Source organism: Phalaenopsis equestris, unplaced genomic scaffold (assembly GCF_001263595.1).
Source record: "Phalaenopsis equestris unplaced genomic scaffold, ASM126359v1 Scaffold001313, whole genome shotgun sequence".
Lineage (NCBI taxonomy): Eukaryota > Viridiplantae > Streptophyta > Magnoliopsida > Asparagales > Orchidaceae > Phalaenopsis > Phalaenopsis equestris.
The window spans coordinates 65,345-78,932 of record NW_018165752.1 but is presented as its reverse complement, the minus strand read 5'-3'; positions in this window follow the sequence as shown (position 1 = coordinate 78,932).

Below are 13,588 nucleotides of genomic sequence, written 5' to 3'. Positions count from 1 at the left end.
AATTTGTTCTAGATAGGTTTAAGACCACCTTAAATGGAGAAAAGACATCTTATTCTCATTCTTCGAGATCAGTCTAAGACCACCTTAAATGGAGTAAGGCATCTGAGTCTCTAAACAATTTCTTTGAGATAAGTTTAAGATCACCTTAAATTGAGTAACGCATCCTATTCTCATCTTGTGAGCTCAGTATAAGACCACCTTAAATGGAGTAAGGCATCTGATTCTCAACACAATTTCTTCGAGATAGTTTTCAGAATACCTTACATGGAGTAAGGCTTCATATTCTCACTCTTTTAGATCTATTTTAGGCAACCTTAAATGGAATAAGGCATTTGATTCTCTACCAAAATCCTGGAGATAGGTTTAAGACCACCTTAAATGGAGTAAGGCATCTTATTCCCATCCCGCGAGATTAGTTTAAGAGACCCTTAAATGGAGTAAGGCGTCTGATTCTCTACACAATTTCCATTTCCTGGAGATAGGTTTAAGACCGCCTTAAATGGAGTAAGGCATCCTATTCTCTTCCCACGAGATCAGTCTAAGACCACGTCAAATGGAGTAAGGCATCTGACTCTCTACACAATTTCTTCGAGATAGGTTTAAGACCACATTAAATGGAGTAAAAGGCATCCTATTCTCATTCTTTGAGATTATTCTATGCCCACCTTAAATGGAATAACACATCTGATTATCTACACAATTTCTTCGAGATATGTTTAAGACCACCTTAAAAGGAGTAAGGCATCCTATTCTCATCCTGTGAGATCTGTCTAAGACCACCATAGAAGTAGTAAGGCATCAGATTCTCCACACAATTTATTCAAGTAGTTTTAAGATCACCTTCATTGGTTTAAGGAATCCTATTCTCATTCTTCTAGATCAATCTAAGGCCACCTTAAATGGAGCAAGGCATTCGATTCTATACCCAAATCCTCGAGATAGGTTTAAGACCACCTTAAATTGAGTAAGGCATCCTATTCTCACCCTGCGAGATCAGTCGGTCTAAGACACCCTTAAATGGAGTAAAGCATCCGATTCTCTACATAATTTCCTCGAGATAGGTTTAAGACCACCTTAAATGGAGTAAGGCATCCTATTCTCATATTGCGAGATCAGTCTAAGACCACCTTAAATGGAGTAAGGCATCTGATTCTCTACACAAATTTCTTGGGATAGGTTTAAGACCACCTTAATGGGAGTGAGGCATCCTATTCTCATTCTTCTAGTTCAATCTAAGGCCACCTTAAATGGAGTAAGGCATTTGATTCTCTACCAAAATCCTCGTGATAAGTTTAAGACCACCCTGAATGGAGTAAGGCGTCCTATTCTCATCCTATGAGATCAATTTAAGACACTCTTAAATGGATTAAGGTATCCAATTCTTTACATAATTTCCTCAAAATAAGTTTAAGGCCACCTTAAATGGAGTAAGGCATCCTATTCTGATTTCTCTATATCAGTCTAAGACCACTTTAAATGGAGGAAGGCATCAGACTCTCTACATAATTTCTTCGAGATAATTTTAAGATTGGAGGAAGGCATCAGACTCTCTACATAATTTCTTCAAGATAATTTTAAGATCACCTTAAATGGAGTAAAAGGCATCCTATTCTCATTCTTCGAGATCAGTCTAAGACCACATTAAATGGAATAAGGCATCTGATTCTGTACACAATTTATTCAAGATAGGTTTAAGAACATCTTAAATGGAGTAAGACATCCTATTGTCATCCCGCGAGATCAGTCCAAGACCACATTAAATGGAGTAATGCATCTAATTCTCCACACAATTTCTTCGAGATAGGTTTAATATCACCTTAAATGGAGTAAGGCATCTTATTCTCATTCTTCTAGATCGATCTAAAGCCACTTAAATGGAGTAATACATTTGATTCTCTACCCAAATCCACGAGATAGGTTTAAAACTACCTTAATTGGAGTAAGGCGACCTATTCTCATTCTGCGAGATCAGTTTATAGCACTCTTAAATCAATCTCGACGAAGTTGTGTAGAGAATCAGATGCCTTACTCCATTTAAAGGTGTTTTAAACTGATCTCGCAGGATGTGAATAGGATGCCTTGCTCTATTTAAGGTGGTCTTAAACATATCTCAAGGATTTGGGTAAAGAATCAAATGTCTCACTCCATATAAGGTGGCCTTAGATTGATCTAAAAGAATGATAATAGGATGCCTTACTCCATTTAAGGTGGTCTCAAACCTATCTCGAAGAAACTGTGTAGAGAATCAGATGCCTTACTCCATTTGAGGTAGTCTTAGAGTGATCTCAAAGGATGAGAATAGGATGCCTTACTCTATTGAAGGTGGTCTTAAACCTATCTTGAAGAAATTGTGTAGAAAATCAGATGCCTTACTTCATTTAATGTGGTCTTAGACTGATCTCGAAGAATGAGAATAAGATGCCTTTTACTCCATTTAAGGTATTCTTAAACCTTTCTCAAAGAAATTATGTAAAGAGTCAGATGCCTTACACTCCATTTAAGGTGATTTAAGGTGGTCTTAGACTGATCTCGCGGGATGAGAATATGTTGCCTTACTCCATTTACCTGGTCTTAAACCTATCTCGAGGAAATTCTGTAGAGAATCGGATGCCATACATCACGTAGGATGAGAATAGGATGCCTTACCTGATTTAAGGTGGTCTTAAACCTATCTCGAGGATTTGGGTAGAGAATCGAATGCTTACTCCATTTAAGGTGGCCTTAGATCGATTCAGAAGAATGAGAATAGGATGCCTTACTCCATTAAAGGAGGTCGTAAACCTATCTCGAAGAAATTGTGTAGAGAATCAGATGCCTTACTCAATTTAAGGTGATCTTAGATTGATCTCGCAGGATGAGAATATGATGTCTTAATCTATTTAAGATAGTCTTCAACCTATCTCAAAGAAATTTTGTAGAGAATCAGATGTTTTACTTCATTTAAGGTGGTCTTAGACTATTCTTAAACCTATCTCAAATGAGAATAGGATGTCTTTTACTCCATTTAAGGTGGTCATAAACATATCTCGAAGAAATTGTGTAGAGAGTCAGATGCCTTACTCAATTTAAGGTGGTCATAGACTGATTTTACAGGATGAGAATACGATGCCTTACTACATTATGGTGGTTTTAAGCTTATCTAGAGGAAATTTTGTAGAGAATCATGTGTCTTACACCATTTAAGTTTATCTTAGACTGATCTCAAAGAAAGAGAATAGGATGTCTTTTACTCCATTGAAGGTGGTCATAAAAGTATCTCAAAGAAATTGTGTAGAGATTCAGATGCCTTAATCCATTTAAGGTGGTCTTAGACTGATCTTGTAGGATGAGAATATGTTGCCTTAATCCATTTAACGTGGTCTTAAACCAATCTCGAGGAAATTGTGTAGAGAATGGGATTCCTTACTCCATTTAAGGGTCTATTAAATCGATCTGTAGGATGAGAATAAGATGCCTTACTTGATTTAAGCTGGTCTTAAACCTATCTTAAGGATTTGGGTAGAGAATTGAATGCTTACTCCATTTAAGGTGGCCTTGGATTGATCTATGCCTTACTCTATTAAAGGAGGTCTTAAACTTATCTCAAAGAAATTGTGTAGAGAATCAATTGCCTTACTCCATTTAAGGTAGTCTTAGACTGATCTCGCAGAATGAGAATATGATGCCTTACTCCATTTAAGATGGTCTTAAACTTATCTCGAAGAAATTTTGTATAGAATCAGATGTCTTATGCCATTTAAGGTGGTCTTAGACTGATATCTTAAGATGAGAAAAGGAGGCCATACTCCAATTAAGGTGGTTTTAAACCTATTTCAAAGATTTGTGTAAAGAATCGAACGATTTGTTCCATTTAAGGTGGCCTTAGATCGATCTAGAAGAATGAGAATAGGATGCCTTACTCCATTTAAGGTGATCTTAAACCTATCTTGAAGAAATTATGTAAAGAATTAGTTGCCTTACTCAATTTAAGGTGGTTTTAGATGATCTCGCAAGATGAGACTAGGATGTCTTACTCCATTTAGGGTGGTCCTAAACCTATCTCGAGGAAAATGTTTAGAGAGTTAGAAGCCTTACTCCATTTAAGAGTGCTATAAACTGATCTCGCAGAATGAGAATAGGACGCCTTACTCCAATTAAGGTAGTTTTAAACCTATCTTGTGGATTTAGGTAGAGAATCGAATGTATTACTCCATTTAAGTGGCTTTAGATCGATCTAGAAGAATGAGAATAAGATGCCTTACTCCATTTAAGGTGATATTAAACCTATCTCGAAGAAATTGTGTGGAGAATTAGATGCATTACTCCATTTAATGTGGTCTTGGACTGATCTCGCGGGATGACATTAGGATGTCTTACTCCATTTAAGATGCTCTACACAATTTCTTCAAGATAGGTTTAAGATCACCTTCAATAGAGAAGGCATCCTATTCTCATCCTTTGAGATCACTCTAAGGCTACCTCAAATGGAGTAAGGCATCTGATTCTCTACACAGTTTCTTTGAGATAGGTTTGAGACCACCTTAAATGGAGTAAGGCATCCTATTATCATTCTTTTAGATCAATCTAAGGCCACCTTATATGGAGTGAGACATTTGATTCTTTACCCAAATCCTTGAGATATGTTTAAGACCACCTTAAATAGAGCAAGGCATCCTATTCTCATCCTGCGAGATCAGTTTAAAACACCTTTAAATGGAGTAAGGCATCTGATTCTCTACACAACTTCATCGAGATTGATTTAAGAACACCGTAAATAGAGTAATGCATCATATTCTCATCCTGCAAAATAAGTATAAGACCACCTTAAATTGGTTAAGGCATCTAACTCTCCACAAAATTTCTTCGAGATAGGTTTAATACCACTTTAAATTCTTTGATATAGGTCTAAGACCACCTTAAATAGAGTAAGACATTTGATTCTCTACATAATTTCTTCGAGATAGGTTTAAGACCACCTTAAATGGAGTAAGGCATTATATTCTCATCCTCCAAGATTAGTCTAAGACCACCTTAAAAGGAATAAGGCATCTCATTATCTACACAATTTCTTTGAGATAAGTTTAAGACTACCTTAAATGAAGTAAGGCATCCTATTCTCATTCGTCTAGATTGAGTTAAGGCCACCTTAAATGGAGTAAGGCATTCGATTCTCTACCCAAATTCTTGAGATAGGTTTAAGAACACCTTAAATGGAGAAAGACATCTCATTCTCATTCCGTGAGATCAGCTTACGACCCCTTAATTGGAGTAAGGCATCTGATTCTCTAAACAATTTCCTCGAGATAGGTTTAAGACCACCTTAAATGAAGTATGGCACTTGATTCTCTTTCTGGGATTGATACCTAAATCTTAATTCCCATTTCGGAGTTAGCACTTAGATATTAATTCCCATCCTCGGAAGAACCTAAAACTTGATAATTTGAAATCTACCATCTAATCCTCGCGAGAGTTTCAGACCCTCAGTTTTTCTCGGATATTCACTTGTTAATTCCCTAGCGGAAACAACAATCACTCAATTCTACACTTCATTCTAAGTTTTTTGTCTTAGAAGTCTATGTTAGTTTTTCTTATCTCGACGGTCAACGCCAATAGACACGATGTCCTTGCCCGACACCCCCCACCTGTTGAGGATTGATACACCAAAAATATTTTATACTCATTTTTTGTGATATTGCACTTTAATGGAAGGTATTTTTAAAGTTTTCTTGAAGGTTATTTAATTTTAGGACTTAGAGCAAAAAGGAAGAAAAAATGATGAAATTTGGAGTCAAAATGGAGAAGTTGAAAATTTGTTCAGTGCTGATGGCATTGTTTGACAGAGAGCGGCGAATTAAATTGCAGACTATTGGCGTTGACGCCGCCAGAATGGGTGCCGACAGTGCGGCGCCAATGTTGGTGCAAGACCTATTTCTAGAAAATTCAACAAATTTGGACGCTTTTTGAAGAGTTTTTTGATGCACCTATTAGAGAACCGACTCTAGGCTCTATTTTGGGCCGAAATTGATCTGAAAATTTGCTCCTTTTCACCATTCCTCGCCTCAATTCATTCTTTTACATACCATAAACTTTTCTATCTTCAGTCCACCACCATTTTGGAGTCTATTAGTGATTTTCCTTTAAGAATTTAGACTTTTTTTGTTGAGATTAAGTATGAATATTTCTCTACGAGTATTGGAGAAGGAGAAAAGTGAGAGATTTCTTCTTCCTACATTTCCTAGGAAAGGCTACAAGGGATTTGCTTTGACAAAGAGTTTCAGATAAGTGTTATTTATTTTTTTAATGTTGTATGAACTTTCTTTTATATATGAAATTTGTGTTTTGTTGTATCTTTCTCGTGAAGTTTAAGTAGTGTCCTTTATATTTCTCCCTACTCTCAGATATGGTGAAATGAAGAGATAATATGGATGTGCCAATGTTAAAATATAAAATAAATTGTGATGATTTTTGCAACTCCGAACTTAATTTACTTTTTGATTTGGCCAATTTAATTGTTAAAATTTGTTGGAAAATATATAATCTGGGAAATGGAGTATGAGTTATACAACAGAGTGAGAATCTTATTTGATTCCATGAAGGAGAATTTCGTTCATGGAATTAAGTGCAAATAAATAGGAAAGTATACATTGTTAGGTATAAAATTGGAGATTTTTGGGTGATGGACTAAAATTACCTGTTCGTTCTTAGTGTTTAAGAACTGAAGCGAGAGTTAGTCTTCAGGTGAATGGAAGTGAGAGCTCTGGAGTGGGAGCCAGTATCCTCATAGCCTAGCCACGGATTTAGAGGCTAAACCTGGGATTAGCCAATGATTTTCTATAAACTGTATCAGGGTAGAGAATTAAAACAGCTCTTATTTGGAACAATACATATTAAAACCATTTATCTCATCTCATTTTACCTAAATCTCATTATAGTGTGAAAGATGCTCTTTTACATAAGAAATCTTCATCACATAAACATAGTTTAATTATTTAGTAGTTACTGTTTAAACTTTGCATTTCAGCTTTATTAGTAATTAAATAATTTTATTCTCATAATATCTCAACATTCAAAATTAGTGACAGTAATTTTGTTTTACTTTCTGTGAATTTCATAGTTAATGAATGATTTCAAATTTAAACCTTCCCCGTGGGATTGGTATTTGGCTCTTAAATAGAAAGTCCTTTATTAATTGATAACAATACATATACTTGCGTAGAATCCCAACATTGATTGCTTAAATTTCTTATTTATTAAAGATTGCATCAACCTTTTGGCACCGTTTCATAGCGGAGTCAACTTCATTTATTTTGCACAAATATATTCCCTGTGGGATCAAGTTTTTGGCGTCGTTGCTAGGGATGGTAACGGTAAATTAAATAGAATTGGTAAATTTGAAAATTTAGAGATAATATAACTATAAAAAAATTTAAAAAATCAAAAATCCAAAAAGAAATATATTTTTATTTAAGAGTTATTTTTTTAAGAAATTTTTCTTTGCTTATATATTTGTTTATACAAAAATTGGATCTAAAGATTTAGTACCTTACAATTAAGAATTAGAACGTACTATTAGAAAAATTCAAAAACAACAAAAAGAAATTAAAAATTTAAACAAAATGGCGAATAACTTAGATTATCAAATTATTGAAAATCGACAAAGACCTTTAAAAGATTATGCTAATCCGACAGTAGGTGAACTTCACTTAACTATTCAAAATCTTGATGTTTCTGCTAATTCTTTTGAGCTTAAACCTGCTTTTATCCAAATGATACAAAATAATCAGTTTGGAGGAACACCTACTGAAGATCCTAACTTAAGTTTTGCTAGTTTTCTACAAATTTGTGCTACTTTTAAATATGACGGAGTATCTAATAAAGTCATTAGGCTTAAACTTTTTTTCTTTTTCATTAGGGAATAAAGCTAAAGCTTGGTTAAATTCATTAGTACCTAGATTTATCAGAATATGGGGAGAACTATAACAAAAATTCTTGGCTAAATATATTTATTTTCCACCCTCAAAAACTGCTAAGCATAGAAATGATATTACATCTTTTTGTCAGTGTGAAGGGGAATCAATATATGAAGCTTGAGAAAGATTGAAAGATCTTCTTAGAATTCACACCATGCTTTACCAGATTGGTTAATAATTCAAATATTTTATAATGGATTAGTTTGATCACTTAGATCTATTATAAATGTAGCTGCAGGTGGATCACTAATGTCAAAATCTTTTGATGAAGCATACTCTTTAATTGAAGAAATGGCTACTAACAATTCTCAATGACCCTCTGAAAGGGTAAATCCTAAGAGAGTAGCTAGTATTCATGACTATGTCTATTTCGACATCTCAAATTGCTGCTTTTTCAAAAAAGATTGATCAAATTTGAGTGAATTAATCTCAAATACCCCCAATATTAGAGGAAAATTCACTAGGACAGATAATTGATACTCAATAATCTTATGAAACTTTAAATTCTATAAATAATTGAAATAACAATCCCTATTCTAATTATTATAATACTGGATAGAAAAATCACCATAATTTTAGTTTGAATAATTATAACAATTTGGTGAATCTCTCCAAAAATTTGAACAACCAACGAAATTCTAATGATCGAGCTCATTATCCTCCTGGATTTAACTCTAACCCTAACCCATAAGTTAAAAAAAAGGAAGTTGACAATGGAAGAAGTAATGCTGAGCATGATAAATCAAATACAAAATCATGTGGTTACTATTAGAAATATTGAAAATCAATTAGGACATATTGCTACTGCACTTAGTAACAGACCTTCTGGAATTCTTCCAAGTACTGTGGAAGTTAATCCAAAAGATAAAAATAAAGAGCAAATTAAAGCTATTCAATTAAGAAGTGGAAAACAAGTTGAAATAAGGATCCAAAGAGAGACTGAAGTTGATGAAGAGAAGGAAGAAATGGAAAGTGACCAAAATGAAAATGAACAAACACAAGTTCCCTTAGAAAAACCATTACCTCCATTTCTTCAAAGACTGAAGCAGAAAAAGAAAGATAAGCAATTTACAAAATTTTGGAAGTCCTTAAGAAGTTAACTATAAACATTCCTTTAGGTGAAGCTTTGGAACAAATTTCATATTATGTGAAATTTATGAAGGATATACTAAACAAGAAAAGTAACTTTACAGATCACGAGACTGTTGCACTCAGTTAAGAGTGTAGTGCTATTTTTCAGAAAAAGCTTACTGAAAAATTAAAAGATCATGGTAGTTTTATTATACCTTGTGCTATTGGTGAAAAGTTTTTTGGAAAAGCCTTATGTGATTTAGGAGCGAGTATCAATATTATACCTTTATCGATTTTTAAACGTTTAGATTTGGGAGAGATTTCCCCTACTACTATAACTCTTCAGTTAGCTGATCGATCAAAAACTTATCCAAAAGGAGTTATAAAAGATGTATTAGTAAAAATGGATAAATTTATTTTCCCTGTAGACTTTATAGTATTAGATATGGAGGAAGATAAAGTGATTTAAATTATTTTGGGGAGACAACTTCTTGCAACATGAAGAGCTGTGATAGATGTGCAAGAAAGAGAATTAATAATGGAGTTAATGATCAAGAAGTAACATTTAATATTACAAAAGCTATGAAATATCCTGCAATAGAAACATATAATGATTATTTTAGGATGGAAGATACTGATTATCTGAGTAATGAGCAGTTTAAGAATGAGTTTGAAGACAAAAGAAAATAAGGAGAATTTTTTGAAAACAAGGACGAAATAAAAGAAGAAGATTTGGATTATATTCAGGACAAATTTGAAACGTTAGATTTGTTGGAAAACGATAATAAAAATCTTATTCCTTCAAGTATTAAACCACTTGAACTTGAACTAAAAATATTATCTGCCCATTTAAAATATGTGTTTTTAGGAGAGTCATCTATATTGTCTGTTATTATATCTTCTGAATTAACTGAAATTTAAGAATAAAAATTAATTGAGATGTTGGAAAGATATAAAAAGGCTTTTAGATAAAATTTAGTAGATATTAAAGGAATTAATCCTTCAATTTGTATGCACAAAATTCTATTAGATGAACAAAACAAACCTAAAGTTGATCCTCAGAGGAGATTAAACCCAATAATAAAAGAAGTTGTTAAAAAAAAATTTAAAATGATTAGATGTTAGAGTTATATATCCTATTTCAGATAGTTCTTGGGTAAGTCAAATTCACTGTGTTCCAAAAGAAGAAGGTATGACCGTTAAAATAAATGAAAAAATGAATTAATTCCAATAAAACAAGTTATTGGTTGGCAAATTTGTATTGACTATAGAAACTTAAATATGGCCACAAGAAAATATCACTTTCCTTCACCCTTTCTAGACCAAATGTTAGATATATTGGCTAGAAACAAATATTACTGCTTTTTAGATGGATATATCGGTTATCACCAAATTCTAATTGCTCAAAAGGATCAAGAGAAAATAACATTTACAAGCACTAATGGAACTTTTGTTTTCCGTAGAATGCCTTTTAGACTATGCAATGCACCTCCAACATTTCAAAGATGTATGATGTCAATTTTTAGCAATTTTATTGGACATAGAATGAAAGTGTTTATGGATGATTTTTGTGTATTCAAAACTTTGTTTGAATTATGTTTAAATCATTTAAAAAAAGTTTTGAAAGTATGTGAAAGAATCAACCTAGTACTAAATTAGGAAAAATGTCAATTTATGGTTGCAGGAGGTATTGTACTTGAGCATAAAATTTCTGAAAATGACATGGAAGTAGATCTTGCAAAAACTTAAGTTATTAAAAAATTACCACCTCCTACTAATTTTAGAGGGGTAAAAAGCTTTCTAGGATATGTTGGTTTCTACAAGCACTACATAAAATTTTTTTCGAAAATAACTAAGCCATTATGCGAACTTTTAGAAAAAAATACAAAATTTGATTTTAACGATGAATGCATAAAAGCATTTGAATTATTGAAAGAAAAATTAATCACTGCACCTATAATAGTTCCACCTGACTGGGAAAAACCATTTGAAATATTGTGCGATGCAAGTGATTATGCTATTGGGACTGTTTTAGGACAAAAGGACAACAAGGTTTTTAAAATAATATATTGTGCTAATAAAACTCCTAATGATGTTAAAATTAATTACACTACTACTGAAAAAGAGTTATTAGCTATTTTTTATGTCTTTGATATTATGAGCTATTTTTTATGTCTTTGATAAATTTAGACCTTACTTAATTGAAACTAAATGTATAGTGCATACAGATCATTCTGCTATTAAATATTTGTTGCAAAAAAAGGATGTTAAACCACGATTAATTAGATGGATACTTCTTCTGCAAGAGCTTAATTTTACCATAGTTGATAGAAAGGGAAATGATAATCAAATAGTTGATCATTTGTCTAGACTTGAAAGAGAAATATTAACTAATTTTGCAAATGAAATTTTAGAAAATTTTCCTGATAAACAATTAGATAGTATTGATGAAATGAATGTACTATGGTATGTTGATATAGTAAATTATATTGTAAGTGATATTCTACCACCTGATATTAAAAATCCACAACTAAAGAAATTCATTTATGATTCAAAATTCTATTTTTGGGATGAACCATATTTATATAAACAAGGTAAAGATCTAATTATTAGAAGGTGTGTCCTTTATGAAGAAACTCAACAAGAAACTCAACAGAATGAAGAAACTCAACAGAAAATTGAAAGATGCCATGATTTTGAATTTGGAGGACATTTTGGAACAAATAGAACTGCATATAAGATTTTGCAAGCTAGATTTTATAGGCCTAGTCTTTTTAGAGATGTTAATGAATGAATATATCAAAACATGCGATTGAAGTCAGCGAGTAGGAAATATTTCTAGAAGAAATGAATGCCTCTAAATTACACATTAGAAGTTAAAATTTTTGATGTGTGGGGATTAGATTTTATGGGACCATTCATGCTTTCATTTGGAAATTTATATATATTACTTGTGGTTGATTATATGTCCAAATGGACTAAAGCTATTGTTCTACCTAGATGTGATGCTCAGAGTGTTTCTAAATTTTTAATTAAAAATATGTTTACAATATATGTAATGCCGAGAGTAATTATTACACATGGATGATCTCATTTTCGAAATAAGTGAATTGAAAAATTAATTAAGAAATATGATATTATGCATAGATTATCTATTGGTTATCATCCTCAGACTGGTGGATTAAACAAATCATGAATTAAACAAATTTTGGAAAAAGCTGTAAATCCTTATAAATTGGATTCGTCTGCTAGTTTAAATACTGCATTATAGGCTTATAGAACTACTTATAAGACTCCTATAGGAATGTCCCCATATAAACTTATTTTTGGAAAAACTTGTCATTTACCAGTAGAATTGGAGCATAAAGCATTTTGGGCTATAAAAGAATTTAATTTTAATTTAAAGGATGCTGGTGAGAAAAGATTATTGCAACTCAATGAACTTAAGGAGATTAGAATTGAAGCATATGATAATGCATAAATCTATAAAGAGAAAATGAAAACATGGCATGATTGGAAGATTATTAAGAAGAAGTTTGAACCTGGATAAAAAGTTTTATTATATAATACAAGATTAAGATTATTTCCAGAAAAACTAAAATCCAGATGGTTAGGAACATTTAAAATGATTAAACTCTATCATTATGAAATTGTTGTTATTAGCGATCCTAATACTGAAAAGATATTTAAAATTAATTGGCATCAATTGAAAAGTTATTATGAAGAGCACATGCCACAATTTAAAAAAGTTTTAATGTTAAGTCAACCCAACTAAACAAATGGTGTGTCGGGTTGACAACGTTAAACCAAACGCTTTGTGGGAAGCAACCCATACATAAATATATGCTTCAATATATTACTAATTTATTTGATAAGTATCTTATATATTAGGAGATAATAATCCTACACAATTTTATATATCATAAATTAAGACAAATATTGGTATTGGAGGAAAATATGGAATCGATTTGCATAAAAAAATTTGAAAAGACGTGATTTTGGTCTCTAGCACCGACCGCGCCCGCTAGACAGACCATGGCGCCACAATGCCATCGAGATCGTTGATGGTGTCCTGAGCAGTTTCATGTTGTTTTAATGTTTTTTGGCGGATTTCTCTCCTTAATAACCACCGGGAGGTGTTTTTAAAACCCTAAAAACTACCTTGGACAACCAGAATTTATACTTTCAAATTCTATGGCTTCCAATTTCAGAAATACTTCCAGATATGGAGTTTTCAATAGAAGAAAGTTTACCAATTTTGGCGCGTAGAGATTGTACGATAAAGTCATTAAAAAGAAGAGGCTTATCAAGAAAAGAGTCTTTGTCAATCATGGTTTGATTAATCCAAGTTATCCGATTAATAAAATCACTGTACAAAGACGATGGGAAGTTCCTGGAAAGTTCCGTGCAACACTCCCGCTGTAGTTGTTGTACCAGTGGTGAAGGAATTTTTTGCCAACTTACATAGAATTACCCAAAGATAACCACCGGGAGGTGTTTTTAAAGCCCTAAAAACTACCTTGGACAACCAGAATTTACCTATTATCGAATTCCATGCCCTCCAATTT